Consider the following 17,669-nt stretch of genomic DNA (forward strand, 5'->3'; position numbering starts at 1 on the left):
CACTTGTTTTTTTTTCAGTTGAGTCCCGCTTCCCTGAATCTGAACAGGACGTGTCTAACTCTGTCCCCTAGTTATTGTTCGTCCTGAGCGCTGACTAGGACGTCATCGAAATATGGCACCACCCCGGGAAGCCCTTGCAACAGGCGCTCCATGGTGCTTTGAAATAGGCCGGGTGCGACGCTCATCCCGAACTGGAGCCTGGTGCATTTAAATGCACCCCTATGGGTTACTATTGTCTGTGCCTCAGCCGTGGCATCGTCGACAGGAAGTTGTTGATAGGCCTGAGCCAGGTCTAGTTTGGTGAAAATTTTTCCGGGCCCCAGGGAGTGTAGTAGATGATGCATGATCGGCACCGGATAGGCGCTCGGCTGCAAAGCCTTGTTGATCGTGCACTTGTAGTCGGCGCAAATTCTAATTGAGCCGTCCAACTTAACTGGGGTCACTATGGGGGTTTCCCATTTTGCGTGGTCAACGGGAACCAAGATCCCTTGTTTAATTAATTTGTCCAGTTCCGCATCGATCTTTGGTTTCAATGCAAAAGGCACCCGTCTCGCCTTGAGTCTTATTTGGGCTACGTTGGGGTCTAGATTAAGAGAGATGGGGTCCCCACATACTTGCCCAACGTGTCCCCGAAAACGTCCTGGAACTCGGTCAGGAGACTGTCTTTTAACGATGACTTGAGCATCTGGTGGACGCCGGTGAAGCCCATGCCGAGGGCTCTGAACCACCCCATGCCGAGAAGGCTGGGAAGCTGCTTCGTGACGATGGTCAGTGGCAGGTCTCTTTCGTAGTCTCCGTAGGTGACTTGGAACGTGCCCACGCCCTCGAGGGGGACTCGGTTCCCCTGGTAGTCTAGGATGCGCAGTCTCTGTTTGGAGAGCTGGTCCTTCCGGAACGACGGCAGGAGGGTCTTTAGGGTCGCCCATGACATTATGGAGAGAGCTGATCCGGTGTCGATCTCCATTGAGCATGGCTTGCCGTTGATTTCGACCACCGTGCTGACTTTGTCCTCGATTTCCGCGCTGGCCTGGTCTATGTGAATGCTGCGGCCATCTCGAGGTTCAAATTCGCGCCGTTTTTTCGTGCCGCCTTCTCTCGTTGGTTGTTTCTGGCGCGTTGATTCTGGTTGGCTGCAGCGCCTACGTGGTTGGTGTTTTCTGGGCAGAATGGCTCTACAGACTCGCGCCAAGTGCCCTTTTTTCTCGCAACGCCTGCAGATAGCCTCCCTGTATTTGCAGGACAGTCTATCATGGTGCCCTCCACAGCTGGGACAGCTTCGCCGCGGCTGCCTGTGTCTTTTCTCTGGTGCTCCGTTCGGAAAACGTCCTCATCCGACTCGGACTCCGAGCTGGATCCGGCGTCTTCTCTGTGCACCGGGGCAGACTTGGGGTTGTCTTTGCTGGTCAGCGGACGCTGCAGCGTTTCTGCGGCTTTTGTGGAGGCTTCATGAGCCCTGGCCTCGTCCAGGGCTCCAGCAAGCGTCAAATCAGGCTTAGCGAGCAGGCGCCGTTGCAGCCTAATGTCCCGAACACCACAGATAAGTTGCTCAAGCAACGCATCGTCCAAGTCTCTATAGTCGCAATGGGTTGCGGCTTTTCTCAGGCTGGCCATGTATGCGCTGACCGGTTCTCCCTCTCGCTGAACGCGCTGTCTGAGTTGGTATCGTTGCACGAACTTGGAGAGCACAGGAGCGTAGTGAGCCCGGAGCGTGGCCATCAGGGTGTCCCAGGAGACGGTCTGGACTGGTGTTGGCTCACACAGTGACTCTGCCATCTCGAACACGTCTGGTCCGCAGTGGCTTAGGAAGAGGGCCCTCTTCCGATTAGCGGAGAGCCCTTGCATGTCGCTGGCTTCGAGCGAGCATTCGAACCTCATTAGGTACGAGACTCATTTTTCGCGGGTCGGATCAAAAGGCTTGGGCGGAACGTAGGCAGACATGTTCGGTATGCCTCCTGTAGTTCGCCTCGTCGCCTAGCTGAAGCTCGTGGTCTCACTGGTTCGCTTCTTGTGACCTCAATCCCATCCTCGTCGCCAATGAAGTAGTTCGGGAATAACGAGAGGCACAACCAAGCGAGTGACAACAGCTCTTTAATATACAGTGAGACTTCAGCAAAAACTCAGAGGCTGCAGCCCTCCTTATATACAATTCAGGAGGGACTGTCAGCCAATCAGAAACATAGGCAGGTTTGAAACTCCCGCTTAAAAGTATCAATACATAACATTATGGATTGTGATGGGTAGTTTCATAAAATGCAAAGTATGTGTATTAATTATGGAAACCCAGAATAATTTAACAATAATTCATCTACCAACCTCATTATTTATACAATATTTTTTCTTTTTCCCTCCCTGCTTTCTGCTGGAAAGATAACTGTAAGTTCTGTAGGACAGACTGTAGGCCCCGCATTAGCTATGTGTTGAAAATGAAAAGTATCCTTCCTTTCTACTAATAATGATCCAATTTGTTGCTGTTGTTGTTCTTATTTCTTGCAAAACAAAATGCTTGTCCTTGATAAAATGTGATACTTGATTCCATGTGCCTTGCAAAAGAGGAAAGGATTTATTTCATTCATATTAAGTTGTTTGTTTTGCAGCCATTTTATAACCTACAGGGTCAAGTCCTGGCCAGACACAAGGACTAAAATATTATCAGGAATGCTGATCTATAAGACTTTCTTTTCTGATTTGAAGCATGGGAGAAAGACTAGCCCAACCATTCCAGACTTTTGGAGTTTGCACTTAGCAAACTGAATAACAATTGAGTAGAATATATATTTATATATTACACTTTTAATGTTTTATGCTTTAAACTACCCAGGGTCATTTTGTTATGTTTATTTATTAAATTAATTTGCTGGTTGGATGGCAAAAAAAATTACTAAATAAATAATTTATTTATTTAAAATTATCATCTGTAGAAGCAATTGTTTTGCAATTAGTGGTAGTAACAACAGTTAGAAATGGCAAATTCTGCTCTACTTTATTTACTTTTGTAAAAATGATCTTTATAGGGCAACATAAATAAACCATCTCTGTTGTAAAGAACTCAGATAATGAAAAGCTTGTTTGGAATCCAGTTTAGTTCTGAAATTTGGGCACAAAGGAAATAGTATTTCTTTTTCTCTCAAGAAAAATAAGAAAAATGTAGCAAACTTTTACCATCAGTTAGATACTAGTACATTTTTTTTGTTTGGGAAAGGAATTTGGTGGACTCCAGTCACTGGTGCCAACATTTTAATAAAGAATTTGTGCATAATTCATAAATTGTTCTCTGCAACTCATTCTTTGGTTCATGCTACATCATCAGACATGATTCTTTCTTCACTATGATTTTACATCAACAATGGTGGTAGTGGGAAGAGGAGGAAGAAGAAGAAGAAGAAGAGGAGGAGGAGGAGGAGGAGGAGGAGGAGGAGGAGGAGGAGGTTCAAGAATTGAAGCCTGGCATTTCCTTAATAACTTCAGAATTTCTCTTTATTGAGTTGTTGGATCAACTTGTTATCTATCCTCTTTCCATTGTCACATTTGGAATCAAAGGTGTCTCTACTTCCTGTGCTTCCACATTAGGCTGAGACTTATTTAACCATCTGCCTATCTAAGTATGCATAGCCATGTGTAGCCATGCCTAATTGTGATGATGCAAAAATGCATGACAACATCAATAATGCAATTGCCACCCTATCATACTTGTATCACAACATCCCAAACAAAAACATAAAAGGTGGAGGTTTGTACTACAATATTGCAAAATGTGTTTTGTCACTTGCACTAACTTGCTGCTCTGTGGGATGCCTACACAGATATGCAAAAACAATCCATTTTATCCGTCCTATCTGAAGTTTTTGAAATTACAAAAAGAAGCAAGAGTTATTCAATAAATAAACATCAATCTATTAACTATTCTCAAATCATCTCTTGTGAAGCAAAAATAACTCTGGAATCATAGGAAATATTATAGGTCTCATATTTATATGGATTATGATGGTCTATGATAGCTCATTGAGGTCAAAAGCTGTAACATACTTTCCCTCTAGTATACAACAGAATCTCAGTTACTTGCTCCTGGACCATTGTATGACATACTATTTTCCAGATGATTTGAACAAATGGAAGTCCACTATTAAGGAGTATTTTAGTTTATAGCTAATATTAATGTGATTTTAGCCAATATTCATTATGTGATTGAAGTTGTCCTCATTTGTAAGTATAAAGACTTCCGCATGTAACAAGCAGTCTTGCAGAAAAGAAAAACAAAAACAACCCGAGATGCATAGCTACCCTATGTTAACCTCGTGTCCTCTTTCAGCTGCAGCTGTTGAGATCTACACGTAGGATGGGGATATTCTGCTACAAAAATGATATTTTCTGTACTTTATTGTTAACAATGGAACAGTATATTTTTCATATACTTTGACACTTGGGGAGTTTCAGGACAATATGTAAATTTAGTACATTTCTAGATTTGAATCTAATAAACTGTGAAGTTCACACTGTAGGAAACAAACATAGCCTTTCATAAACATGAAAGGGGTAACCACACAATTGTGCTTCATTAAGCGACACCTTGTGTTGGACAGAGATTTCGAATTGATTGGCTCATAGAACAAACAGCAGACTCTGCTATAGATTTCTGTTTGCTTTGCTGCTATAGCAACAGGTTGAGGATTCTTTTTCTTCTGTATTATCTGTGGTTTTTTAGTTAAGCCTATTCGTTGGGAATATAAAAAGCTAAAGCAAAACTGGAGGGTCAGATTTTAGATGTGATGAAATAACATTCTTAACATATATTGCCTGGAAAGGAATTTTCTTGGGATAAAGTTTTTCTAGGGGTATATAGCATCTTAACTAATCTTTAGTTAAGAAGATTGCTCAAGTCACCATTTGCAGCCAAATGAATCTACCTTAACCAAAATATCTGTTTTAAAGACTTGCTTTCTGCATTTACCTTATTGGGAAGGTAAATTGATAGCTAATAGGGTGAGGATCCTGACTGCATGGATATTGAATTTCCTACCATATCAAACCTCTTTATTTATTACACATTGTTACTCTGAAACCACTTTTGGAATTGATCTTATCTTCCCAGAAGACATTTTACTACTGTCTATTTTTAAAAAAATTCTGTTGTTGTGGTCTTTTAAAAATTTAATCTTGTGTCATTTCTCTGAACTTCTGTAGAAGAATGTGTCAAAAAAAAAAAGGGAACTCCTGGGACATTATTTTGCCAAGAGTATAAAACTTTATTGAATAAACCAAATTGGCACAGAAGAAGCAAAATCAGCTCTGGGTTTCCTGTGCAAAAACAAGCCTAGTAATTCCCCCTTTTCCCTATAGGCCACTCACGATCCAAAATGTCCACCAATCAGTCCTGTTCATTTTGTTATAGGAAACAGCAAGCCACACCGGGACATCTGCTCAGTGTGTCTTTAAAATGCCAGCAATATCTCACCGTGCCGAGGATGTTTGAATACCATACTCCCACCTTTGCATTCCATCCACCCCCTCCCTGTTATTGTCAACTTGTGAAGGAAGGAAAAATGCAGGTGAAAGTGAGAATCAGCCTTGACAGAATGCATATTCTTAAAAATAGCATTTAATGGATTCAGTTTCCCAAAGAGTACTTCATAGCATGTGGACATCTGTCTGCAATTCTTTAAAGTAGCCACATCTTTTCCCCAGATGACACAGCTAATGAGGTGTTGTGCAGTCATAATAAATAAGTGATTAAAATTAAATCATAATACAGACTGATGTGCAAAGATCACTCATGAGAAGGCATAACGGTTGTTTTCATAGAGAACTGTATGATGCAAGCCATCATTTCAGTAGTCTAATACATCATCTAACTCAGTGTTTCTCAACCTTGGTAGCTTGAAGATGGGTGGACTTCAACTCCCAGAATCCCCCAGCCAGCAGTGCTGACTGGGGGATTCTGGAAGTTGAAGTCCACCCATCTTCAAGCTTCCAAGGTTGAGAAATACTGATCTAACTCTTGATCATGATGGTTCTATATGTCCTGCCATGTAAGGCTTTTTAAAAATGTGTTATTTTATTGTCTTTGTATACTATCTTGAAGCACATGGATAATAAGGTGGTCTTACAAATCAAACAGACAGATAAGTGTGTGTGCTCCCAAACCATAACAGCATGAATGTAGTACCATGGGACATACTACCTGTGGAAAGGAGCCCATGATGAATCAGTGGTTGCAATAACAATCTTACAAATATTCTAGAGCTAGACAAAGAATTAGATATTTAAATGTCCAGAACTATTTGGAGTCAGTTCATATAAACCGTTACGTGGAATTGTCTGCACTGTAGATTTGTATGCATGAATTGTGCCTGAAAGAATTAAGGAAAAGATTGATTGGAACATTCAGTTGTAATATTTCAATACTTTGAATGGCTACCAAAAGTTTTCCTGGTAAAGATAAAGAATTTCACCACTGAAAAACACCCACCTGTAAACAAATCAAATGAATGTGTTATTATAACTCAGAATTAGCCCAGCTTTATAACTTAAGAAACAAGAGACTCCCTAGTTCCCACCCAAAAGGGGGTGTTTTGAGGATATGAAATAGAATGCGATCCCACAATTATTATTAGGTATTATTATCATAATTGTGTATTATTGACTGTGTCTTGCTGGTTAGCCTTTCTTCTGAAATTGCAACCTCAATGCTTAGTCTGGACTTTAGTTCCTTCTGTCCCTGCAAAGCAACAGCAGGTAATGAGCACGAAAAGTTATAGAAAGGAAACAGTGGCCTGGCCTCTTGCTAATTCCATTTCCTGGATTTCTGTGATGCGACCCCTGGTAACCCCATGAATTTTGTCCATCTCTGCACACACACAAAGGGAACGAATAGAAACGAAAGGACATCAGTAAGATAACAAAGCAATATTGGCTTCTGTTAATTTCCTGCAATTGTTTGCAGTTGTGTCTGCGTTAGAAGCTTTATGATGAAGGGTTGTTTATCTCCTTGACAGGAGTATCTGTCACTGAGTGATCTCAAAGAAAAAAGAAAGAAGGTCCTCTTTACTCCAGAGATGAAGGTCACTGTATGAATAGTGTTCTTGTTAAGGGAACTGCACCCACATTTTTTTTTTTTTTTGGCTTTTGTTTGGAGTCTTGATGTCTGGCTTGAAAAAGATTTCAGTAACTACAAAAAGATTGCTGTGTTTGTGGAATCCCCTGGGTCACCCGTTTCCAAAGAAGGGGAATATGGACTGCCCTGAAGTAGCATGGGTTCCTTCAGAATCCCTCAATTGGAGTGCCATCAGGCTGTTATTCTGGTCAGAACAGGTCAAGAAAAATAGAGACCTTATTTTCTGCCAGTTTTACTTTCAGGTTGCCAGGGTGGTTTATTTTTGGTTCAGTTTTAATTCAGTGTTACTTGAATGGCCCTAGCTTGCTGTCTACAGATTAAATATAGTTGCTTTGTCTGCCTCTACCACAAGATTATGGTTAACCATGACTGAGAAAAGTGTAACTGTTTATTAACTCAAAAGATCTTGTGCAGGTAGTTTTTCTCGCCATCTGCAATTTCTTCTTCATACTGAAGAATCGTTGGGGGGGGGGGAGGAGGCACATTCCAGACTAAAAGAACAGGCTGTTATTTTGAGTACTGAGGGGAAGAAAATGACAGTCTTTGAAACTACAGAACTACCTTAGAGAAAAATAGTGTTTTCATGCAAAAAATAAGTTACAATTGAGCATTTTAGGTAACTGGGTGTGTGAGAGAAATATAGACAAATAATGTAGGAAGGCTCTTGTGTCCAAGGTGTCCATTCATACGTCATGCCAAGCCACCAAAATTGTTCTTTTAGGCTTAGCATATTTTCTAATCTACTTGATTGTAAGTCACAATTTATGCTTTATTCAACTACAATGAAACAAGCATGAATTAACATGATGCGTGAACCCAGCCACTGTCTATATATTGTGTAAGCCAGATGTATATTTTATATGCTTGCACTTAAAGGACTCTGGCCTCAGTCTGTTAATTCTACTGGGAAGATCTTCTATTCCAGGGGTCCCCAACCCCTGGGCCACAGCCAACTAGTGGGCTATGAGCTGTTTGCAGAACTGGGCCGCAGAAGCGCACACACATCCCCACTTGCGCGAGCAGTGAGTGTGTGCATGCACGCTCCATTTGCGTGAAGTGGAGGGTGCATGTGCCCGCCACTCACACAAATGAAGCTGGCCGCTCATGCAGAACCATCCCGTCTTCCCCTGCACCAGTCTGCAAAGCCAGAAAGGTTGGGGAACCTTGCTCTATCCCACGCATTGTAGAGCAGCTTCCAATCACCTTATTTATGATATGACTCGTTGCTGAATTGTTATAAAATTAGGTCTATTGTTTTTAGAATGTATACCCTCTTATTAAAGTCAATGTATGTTATAAACAAAGTACTCCAATATTTAATAAAGCTCATCTATCTAGTTTAGTTCTATTACATGGATTGTGTGTGTGTGTGTGTGTGTGTGTGTGTGTCTGTAAGAGGGAGAGGGGATATTTTAAAATATCCAAAAAGAAAAATAAATAAGAATAGCAAAGTAAACTAAAAAACCAAATTTCAGTAAAACTTCTGTTTCACTCATGTATTACCAAAAAAAGAGACCACTTTGCTTAAAAAATACTTAAGTTGATTTTTGAAGGGAAGAATAATTGCTATATTTTAAATAAACAGCCAGATTGGAAAAAAATGTGAGCAGATGGCTTGTGTGCTACCTTACTCTGCTATACAGATGCATAGCACATTATTTATAAAGTATTTTAAGGCTCCTACTTTTATATCTTACGGTCAAATTATGTTTGGATTAGAAAACTTCAAACTGAGGACACTTAAATGTGTTGACTTCCTTATAAGAAAGATTATTATAATTTCATAGCCCAACCTTTTAAAAAAATGTTTATCATCTGAAGATGCCAACATGATTCTATAGTCTGGTCCTGCAGCATTCCAGATACAAGTATATGGCTAAGAGGCATTAATCATAATTGTAATAAAAATAACAAATTTAAATTCTTGTCATTTTGTCATCTGCTTATTCTCACAAGCTAGTTTGGTGAAGTGATTAAAGCACCAAGTTCGAAATCAGTAAAGTGTGAGTTCTAATCATATCTTAGACACAAAGCCAACTGGATGATTTTGGGCCAGTCCTTCTCTTTCAGCCCTAGGAAGAAGGCAATGGTACCCCACTCTCAAAAATTACTTGTCCAGGCAATCAGCAGAAGTCAAGACTAACTCAAAGGAATGCACAAAAGAAAGTTTTTCTATCAGAATTGTGCCTTTCTCATTCTTCATTTTGGAGCTGATAAAAACTTTTCATGGAAAACTCTGCCCTTTAACTGGGCAGGAAATTAATTGACTATATAGCAACTGATGAAAATAGTACTTTGATGTTACATCAGATTGATGTACTATCATTCAAGTCATCATCTTCGGTTATGAAGTAATCTTAAATTATCTTGTATCTCCTCTGCCCTGGTGGACCTATAGTATCCCTCTTCTTACTACTTGAATCCAAACTTTCTGTCTATTACCCCACCAACTAGAATATGACAGAGAGAAATAGGTTAATATATCTTCCTTGGTATTGTCAAAAGAGGAAAAATCTTGTTCTTTGTGCTTTTCTTGGTAAGAGTTTAAAGTGAATGCACTATGCTATTTATCAGAATTAGAACAAGAAGAGGTATCATACAAAAAGGCTGCTTGCCTCAACTTGCTCTCGCTTGGAGCTTTTAATAAAATAAAATGGATAGCATCTTCTGTATGCTTTTCTTTTGTTCCTGTCATTCCATTCCTGGAAAATAACAGTTTCTAGAAATAGTCTTAACAGTAATGAATTATTAAAGATCCCAGACATAAAAACAGCTGAGTATCTTGAAGAGGCATGCTTAATGTTTTTTGCCCCCCAGTTTTGTGGAAATATCTCTGAAGGATGATATAGATTTAGTGTTCAACAACATCTTAAAAGGCCACAACTTCTCATACTCTGAAGTAGGCATATTCATTTAAGAGTTATTTGTTATTATGGTTGTTAGCAATTTCTGGGTTCAGAGGCAAATTTGTCTCTGAATATCAATAACTTAGGAGCCAAAATATTGAATCTCAGCGCCTTCGGGTTTTGGGGGAAGTATCCTGTAAGCATCTACTTTGTCAGCATAGAAAATAATGGCTTTTAGTCTGGTTTAATTTAGCAGGGCTCTCTTTGGGTTGTTGCTGCTCTTAAGATCTCTGATGTTTTTGGAATTGTTGTCTTACTCATAGTCATAATTTCTAAAATAGTACTGATGTTCTTTGGGCAGAACTAGATTACACGGGATTCCAATATTGATTCAGACTTGATAAGGGGAGATTTTGACAATGTCTCCTTAATTTCCTCAAGTCACAGTATGTTTTTAGGGAACACTACCTCTCTACTTTTTATTCCTCTAGCCCAGGGGTGTCAAACTCAAGGCCCAGGGGCTGGTTCTGGGCCATGGGGTGCTTAGATATGGCCCGTAGGGCCACCCTGGAAAGAACAAAGGACCGGCCCACAGTGCCTCTGTCCGAGCTCTGTTATAGGCCACGGCGGCCTCCTGCAGCCCTCTGACAGTGAAAACAGAGCCCAGGCAGGCAGTGCGCACTCCCCCAAGCTCTGTTTTTGCTGGCAGAGAGCTGCAGGAGGCGATCGCGGCCAAAAACAGAGCCTCGAGTGACATCAAGCTGGCCATGCCCACCCAAGCCATGCCCCCCATCCCCCCCCAAGGTCAAACACAACCCTGATGCACCCTCAATGAGATCAAGTCTGATATCCCTGCTCTAGCCTATTCTTGGCCAAATAAATAATTTTCCTTACAGTGGTAAGGAAATATATCAGTTATAGTAGTGGAATCCAAGAGTCAGAACCTACGAGGTCAGGTTAACAAAACTTCAGATAATATTTCTTCAAAATCCCCAGGTAAACATTTAAAATACTACAAATGATGGCTCAAACAAACATCAACAACACAGTTATAATGCCAATAAAAATATTTCAAGCAAAGCAACAGCAGTACTTATCCCTGAGATATTTGTATAAGTGCAACTTCAACTATGAACTGGCCTGAAACCTACTAAAGTGTCTCTTACACAGACGCAAGCATTTTCAAAATATCATGTTGTGAATAACAAAGGAGAAGTCCTCTAGACCACTGATTAAAATAATATATTCTGTAGACAGCACAGTGTGGATAAAAGGAAGCTTATTTCCTATTTGTTCCTCATCTTATGAATTATCATCACCAACCCCTCCCTTTTTGAAACAGTTTGCTGCCCACGCAGCCTGCAATAGCCATGAAATTGTTTCGGTTGTATATTATGAAGCTTATTACAATTATACTGAAGTTTTTGTGCATTTGAGAGAAGCATTTGTTCCCAGGAATGGGATATTTTACTTTCTGTGCTTCAGTTAGTTCAAGGTCACCTATATAAACATGAAGGTGTTATACACGTTCATATGCATAAGTACTTGGGGTGTATCTATCTTTTAAAAATAGAAATACCTTTACAAGAAATATTTATTTCTTTACATTATGGATTAGATTGTATCCAAAATAGAAAAATTATGAAAACTCTTATCGGAAAACATAAAGATACAGTAAACATGCATTTGAACAGATAATATAAACTATTCTCTTTAGTAGAACAATAGTAACTGTTTATCTAGATGAGCAATATAATCATATAAGGAAAACATTTGCATTGGAAGTATAAAGGAAGGTCCTGGGCCCTGCAAAGGACAACTGTGGTGAGGCTGCTAAATGTCATCCTCTGATTTCATAAATCAGGCCAACAAGATTTTTATTCTATGGATTTCATTTCTCAATATTTTCCAGGCTTTTCCTCTCTGGACAGGAATACTTGGCACTAGGTTGTCCTAGGTTGACCGAGAATCTCCATAGATATCTGGCACTAGGTTATCTTCATAACCTGTTCCATTTATGTTAGATTCATTTTTATTTTTAAACACAGAGCTACAAATCATTATGCTTAATCATCGAAGATCCTAACAGCACAATCTTATATACAACATTCAGGCAGGTTTGCATTTAAAAGTGCTGTGTCTCTGTGTGTGTGCATGTGTACCTTCGAGTCAGTGGCAACTGACTTGGAAAAGTCCATGTACTTTTCTTGTCAATATTTCTGATTGATTTGCCATTACCTGCTTCCTAAGGCTGAGGCAGAGTGACTGGCCTCAGGTCATCCAGCTGTCGTGGCCTGCCAGCGGCTTGCGTGGATCGTGGCTGATCCCGACGAGGAGGCTGGTGTGTCGTGCCAGCAGCCGGCACAGCCGGCGCTCACATCGGACAGCGAGGAGGCTGAAGAGGATGTGGTGCCAGAGGCAGAGACTCAGCCAGGGCGTTCAGAACCTCCAGAGGCTCCTTCAAGTGGAGGGAGCGAAGTGGAGGAGCCTCTTCTCAATGCTCTAGCACGCAGGGCTGCCAAAAGGCAGGAGTGGCTACTCAGGAGGAGGAGGTCTCCTCGAGAGTAAGGATAATTGGCCTTGAGGATAATTGGCCACTCCCTTAGCCTATTTAAGTCACACGCCTTTAGTAAGTTTCTTGCTGGAAACAACTTGTAATTATCATCAGAGCATTTTTGGAAAAGTCTTATCTTGTTTTCTGGGCTGGTTGCCAACCTTTGCCGGACTTTGGTTTATTCTTGCTACTTAATAAATTTGATAAGGACCGTTGGTATGTGTCAATATCCTCGGAAATCCAGAGCTGGGGCAGAACACCAGCTGGCTTCATTCCTAAGGCAAAACTAGAACTCACCTGATTCTAGCCTGATGCCTTAACCACTATACCGAACTGACTCTTAGTAATGCTTACTCCTTATTATGTAGATAGAAGATTAAAGATGATATGAGATCAAATGTGAACTTTTAATTTAGAGTTTCAGGAATTACTTGATTTTCACCTGTCATGTTGCTGTTGACTCTTTGACAACCACATAGATAGGTTTTCTCCATGAAGAATTTTTTGATCGGTGTAAAATGAGTTATCAGTTCACAAGCACTTGAAAAATTGCAGTTTCAGAAATATTGAGAATGCTACTGAATATTATGTAGCATTGTATGTCAACCAAAACGTACCTTCTAATACAACCTACATGTGTTTTTCAAATCCTGATTTCTTTGATAATCGGTCAGAGGTACCTCAGTGAGAAGAAATACCTGAAACATAGCTTGAGCAAGATTGCTCCCTTTCCCACAGCAAATAGTGGTGAAACCTGAGTGTATTCTAAACCAGTGAGAACTCTTAATTCAAAAAGAAATTGTGATGAGGCCCATCATTGCCTGGTTTGGGTACATTATTAGCTGCTAGCTTCAGTTCTTTGAGTGCAGTTGAGAATTTCAGGAAGCTGAAAATTAATTTTGTTTCTGATGGAGCAGGTTAATAAAAATAGCAAAAGAAGATAAAAAATTATCCAAACTACCTACTTCATGGCATAGGTGGTATTCAGCAGGTTCTGACCAGTTCTGGAGAACTGGTAGCAGAAATTTTGAGTAGTTCGGACAACCGGTAAATACCACCTCTGACTGGCCCTCCCTCCATCTATTGTCTGCCTCCTGAGTCCCAGCTGATTGGGAGGAAATGGGGATTTTGCAGTAACCTTCCCCTGAGTGGGGAGGGAATGGAAATTTTATAGTATCCTTCCCCTGCCACGCCCACTAAGCCACGCCCACAGAACCGGTAGTAAAAAAATTTGAATCCCACCACTGCTTCACCGGTGTCAAACTTGCTGCATCATGTGATGTCTTGTGATGTTTTTCCCATTCGCGGAGCTGGAGTGGGCGTGTGGGCGTGACGCATCCAGCCCGCAGGCCGCCAGTTTGACACTCCTAATCTACTTAGTTTTATGGATAAGCTGTAGTCAGATGTTTATATACTCTCATTTAGTGACTACATTCCATTCCAATACTTTGGTCACTAAGCAAAATGGTCATGAGGTGATCATGTGATTGAGAAAGACATTGCAAATATCATTGGTTGCAGTTCTCTCATTCAGATAATGTGCCTTGCTCTTTTTCCCCCTCCCTTTTTCTTTTATCCCTTTGCAGGGCAGAGATTGCTTAAAGAAGTGATCTCTTCCTGAACTGCTTTTCTGGACAGAGCAAACTCAACTCTGTGACCTTAATTGCTTGACTAGAAGCCTCCTGCTGGCTGCACAGCTGCCTGAAACTTACCAGACTTTAATCAGTTTCACACTGAAGGCTTTTGTTGTCAGATGCAAGAAATTTGGTGGGGAATGTGCACATTGGTCAGAAAATTGTTGTTTTTAAACTACTGTTTATTACTGTCATACATGTGAATGGTCACTAAATGAGGTAGTTACTAAACGAGTGGCTATTTCTTTTATCTGGATTTAAATAGCTGATAACACTTTAAAGCAAAAACAGACTGGTTGAGGTTTCCCAATCATAACATACAAGGAAATGAGTACATGTGTAACTGAAATGCACAGATTTCTAGAAATCCAAGAGCCCCTTTTAATGTTCACACAAAATGATGGGACAATTGGAAAAATTGAAGCCTTGTGCAGGTCTGAAAAACTTCTACTTGCAAAAAACTTGAAGTCAGAGCCATTATATAAAAACTCTACTTAACATTCTTTTATATGCTTATGCACATTCCTATGCAACACCTCTAGGGAATTATCATATAGAGGTCTTTAAAGAGATAGACATAGAAATAGAGACATACCTACACAGATACATCCTGCCATATTTTTTTTTATAAAAAGATTTTTATTTTTTTAAAAACAAACACTACATCGTTAATCAGTGTGTCATCTGGGTACAAATTTTTGTGTCATATTTAATGCTTACCACCATTTTATATATATATATATATATATATATATATATATATATATATATATATATGCTTTTACATTTCAATTTATTGTATCTCCTATTAAAACATTTTCCTTCCAAATTTATTTAATATTATACCACTTTTTGTCCATATTCATTTTCTATCTAAAGGTAAAATTGCCTCCATATGTTATAATACTCCGATTGTTCCTTCCCTTTAATTGCCAATGCTAATCTGTTCATTTCTGTATATTCTAATATTTTCTTAATTATCTCTCCCTTTGTAGGGATTTTTTTCTGCTTTCCAATTTTGTGCAAATACAATTCTCGCTGCAGTTATTACATGAATAATCAATTATACATTTTCTTTACTAAATTTCTCTGGTAAAATACCCAACAAAGATAGTTCCGGTTTTAAATCAATATGTTGCTGAGTCATTTTCTCTAACCATATTTGAATTTTTGCCCAATAGTTTCTCGCTTTTGCACATGTTCACCACATATGATAATACGATCCCGGTGTCTGGTGGCATTTCCAACATTTAGTTGATTTATCTTTAAACATTTTTGCCAGTCTTTCCAGTGACATATGCCATTTATAAAATATGTTATATAGGGTTTCACATAGTTGCTGCCATTTATCTAGCTCTATTGTATACCCAAAATTTTTCGCCTATGCTATCATTGTTTCTTTTACTTGTTCTTCTTCTAATTTAATACAAAGTAAGTAGCTATACAATTTTTTAATCATTCTCATCTGTTCCTGTGAGTATCTCATCCAATTCTGTCATTTCCAAGTAAAAACTATATAACTTAGCATCTTTTTCATATCTCGATTGTATTTGCAATTGTGTATACCAAACCATATCAATCCCTTGTTCTTCTAATTCTTGTTTTGTTTTCAATTCCCCCTTTTCTGATAAAATATCTAATAATATTTACATACTGCCATATTTTGATAACATATATAACATGGCTTTGTAGTGGGCTGGTTGTTATACGTGGCAATAATATTTGACCATATAATGCTCTTTTCTCTGGAAAAAAAAAGGTCATGGAGTAAATATACTGAATTTTAATATTAAAGATAGGTTAAGTAATATTAACAATTAATATTAATATTAATCTATTTTAATCTAAAACCAATTTTTTTTGTAATACAGTTTAGTTTTATGGCACCATTTTCTGGTCACTCTATTAAATCATTTTTATTTAACAAAAGTCATGGTTCTGAAGTTCTAATGAGGATTGACCACATGGTTCAAAATTCTCATGCCGCTACTAGGTAGTTATTCTTTGTTTATTTGCTGTTTATTTTATTCAGAATTATTTTCTGACTACTCTCCAGAGAATGATATTCAATATTATAGCTATACTGTTGATCAATAATTCAGTTCTTAAACTGAGGTTTTTATAGTAAAGAAGAACTTACTGTCATTTACTCTGGGGAATCCAGTGTTAAAAACTTTCATGAATTACTGAGATAAGGATAAAAATTGTTCGCCTTCATGGTACTTTGAATGTTATTTTTGAGAGAGTACAACCTGTGTATTTAATCTAATTTAGAACATAGAATAACAGAGTTGGAAGGGACTTTGGAGGTCTTCTACTCCAGCCCCCTGCTCAAGTAAGAGACGCTATACCATTTCAGACAGATAGCTGTCCAGTCTCTTCTTAAAAGCCTCCAGTGATGAAACATCCATAATTTCTGAAGGCAAGCCATTCCACTGGTTTTGTAGGATCAGTTCTTAGTTTTGAGGTTTGAGGATATACTGAAGGCAAATGCTCATACCTGTTCAGTCTTTCACATGGTTTCTTGATTTCAGTCAAATATTTACATACGAACAACAAAATGCTTTACTACTTTATGCTCTACGATTTGTTGTAGTCGATGAATAAACTTCACTCTAGTCCTATTCAGTATATTCTGTGGTGATAAGATCTAACTCAGGGCTGTCAAACTCCATGCCCACGGGTCGGATGTGTCATGTGCTGGCCACATCCACGGTCAATTTAGCGAAGGGGGAAAAAACTCACATGACGCCGGTATGACAATGTGAGTTTGACACCCCTAATGTAACTATTACGTCTGCAGGGATTGTTATTTTGGTATACCTTTTCATATCAAAATATATGCATCTGTCTCTTTAACAGAAGCAGATGGAGAAGTAGAATTTGTCTAGGAATGTAAAAAGAATCTTACCTGCAGCAAGGCAGATCTATTTAATACATCATCCTGTTTCCCATATTCCTCTTCTATAGGAAACCCACAAGTAGAACAGAATAGTTTTCTGCTATTGTTCCTCAGCAATCAATGCTTCTGTTCCTGGAGGTAGCCTTGAGTTCTTAGAGAAAAGCTAAATGTAAATGCAAAAGAATAGTAACATGAAAGAGGATGTTTTTCACCGCAAGCAGAAAATTTTGCACTTTAGGCTGTCATAGTGGGGAAAAAAAAATACACCACTTCTCTGTAACAGGATTCTAGTAGCATCTTTTCTGACTTATTAAAAGGCATTAAGTTTTTGTGACTTGAACTCACTTTATCAGTGGTGTATAGAGTCTTTTTTGTTTTCAGAATGTTATTTGGCTTAGATTTGCTAGCTCTTACAATGTCTTTATAAGAGACAGGAATCTGTTGTTCCACTAGCCATGTATATTTCCATCCTAAAAGTGGTTTTTGACATTGCAATAAATATGCACTCGTACAGAAGTGACAACATGAAATTTTATCTTTAATAAAATATCTGATCTATTTTAAACATATGTAAGAGCTAGGACAATCTCACAAGGAGAAAAGGCCTTATACAATGGTCATCCTT

At 39.1% G+C, this 17,669-nt stretch overlaps 1 protein-coding gene across 1 annotated transcript in view; it reads left to right on the forward strand.

Moving 5' to 3' along the window:
- Window positions 1–17,669, forward strand: part of STON2 (stonin 2) — an 84,851-nt gene that overhangs the window by 50,395 nt on the left and 16,787 nt on the right. The window lies entirely within an intron of this gene.

Source organism: Pantherophis guttatus, chromosome 1 (assembly GCF_059756535.1).
Source record: "Pantherophis guttatus breed Tessera chromosome 1, ASM5975653v1, whole genome shotgun sequence".
Taxonomy (NCBI): Eukaryota; Metazoa; Chordata; class Lepidosauria; order Squamata; family Colubridae; genus Pantherophis; species Pantherophis guttatus.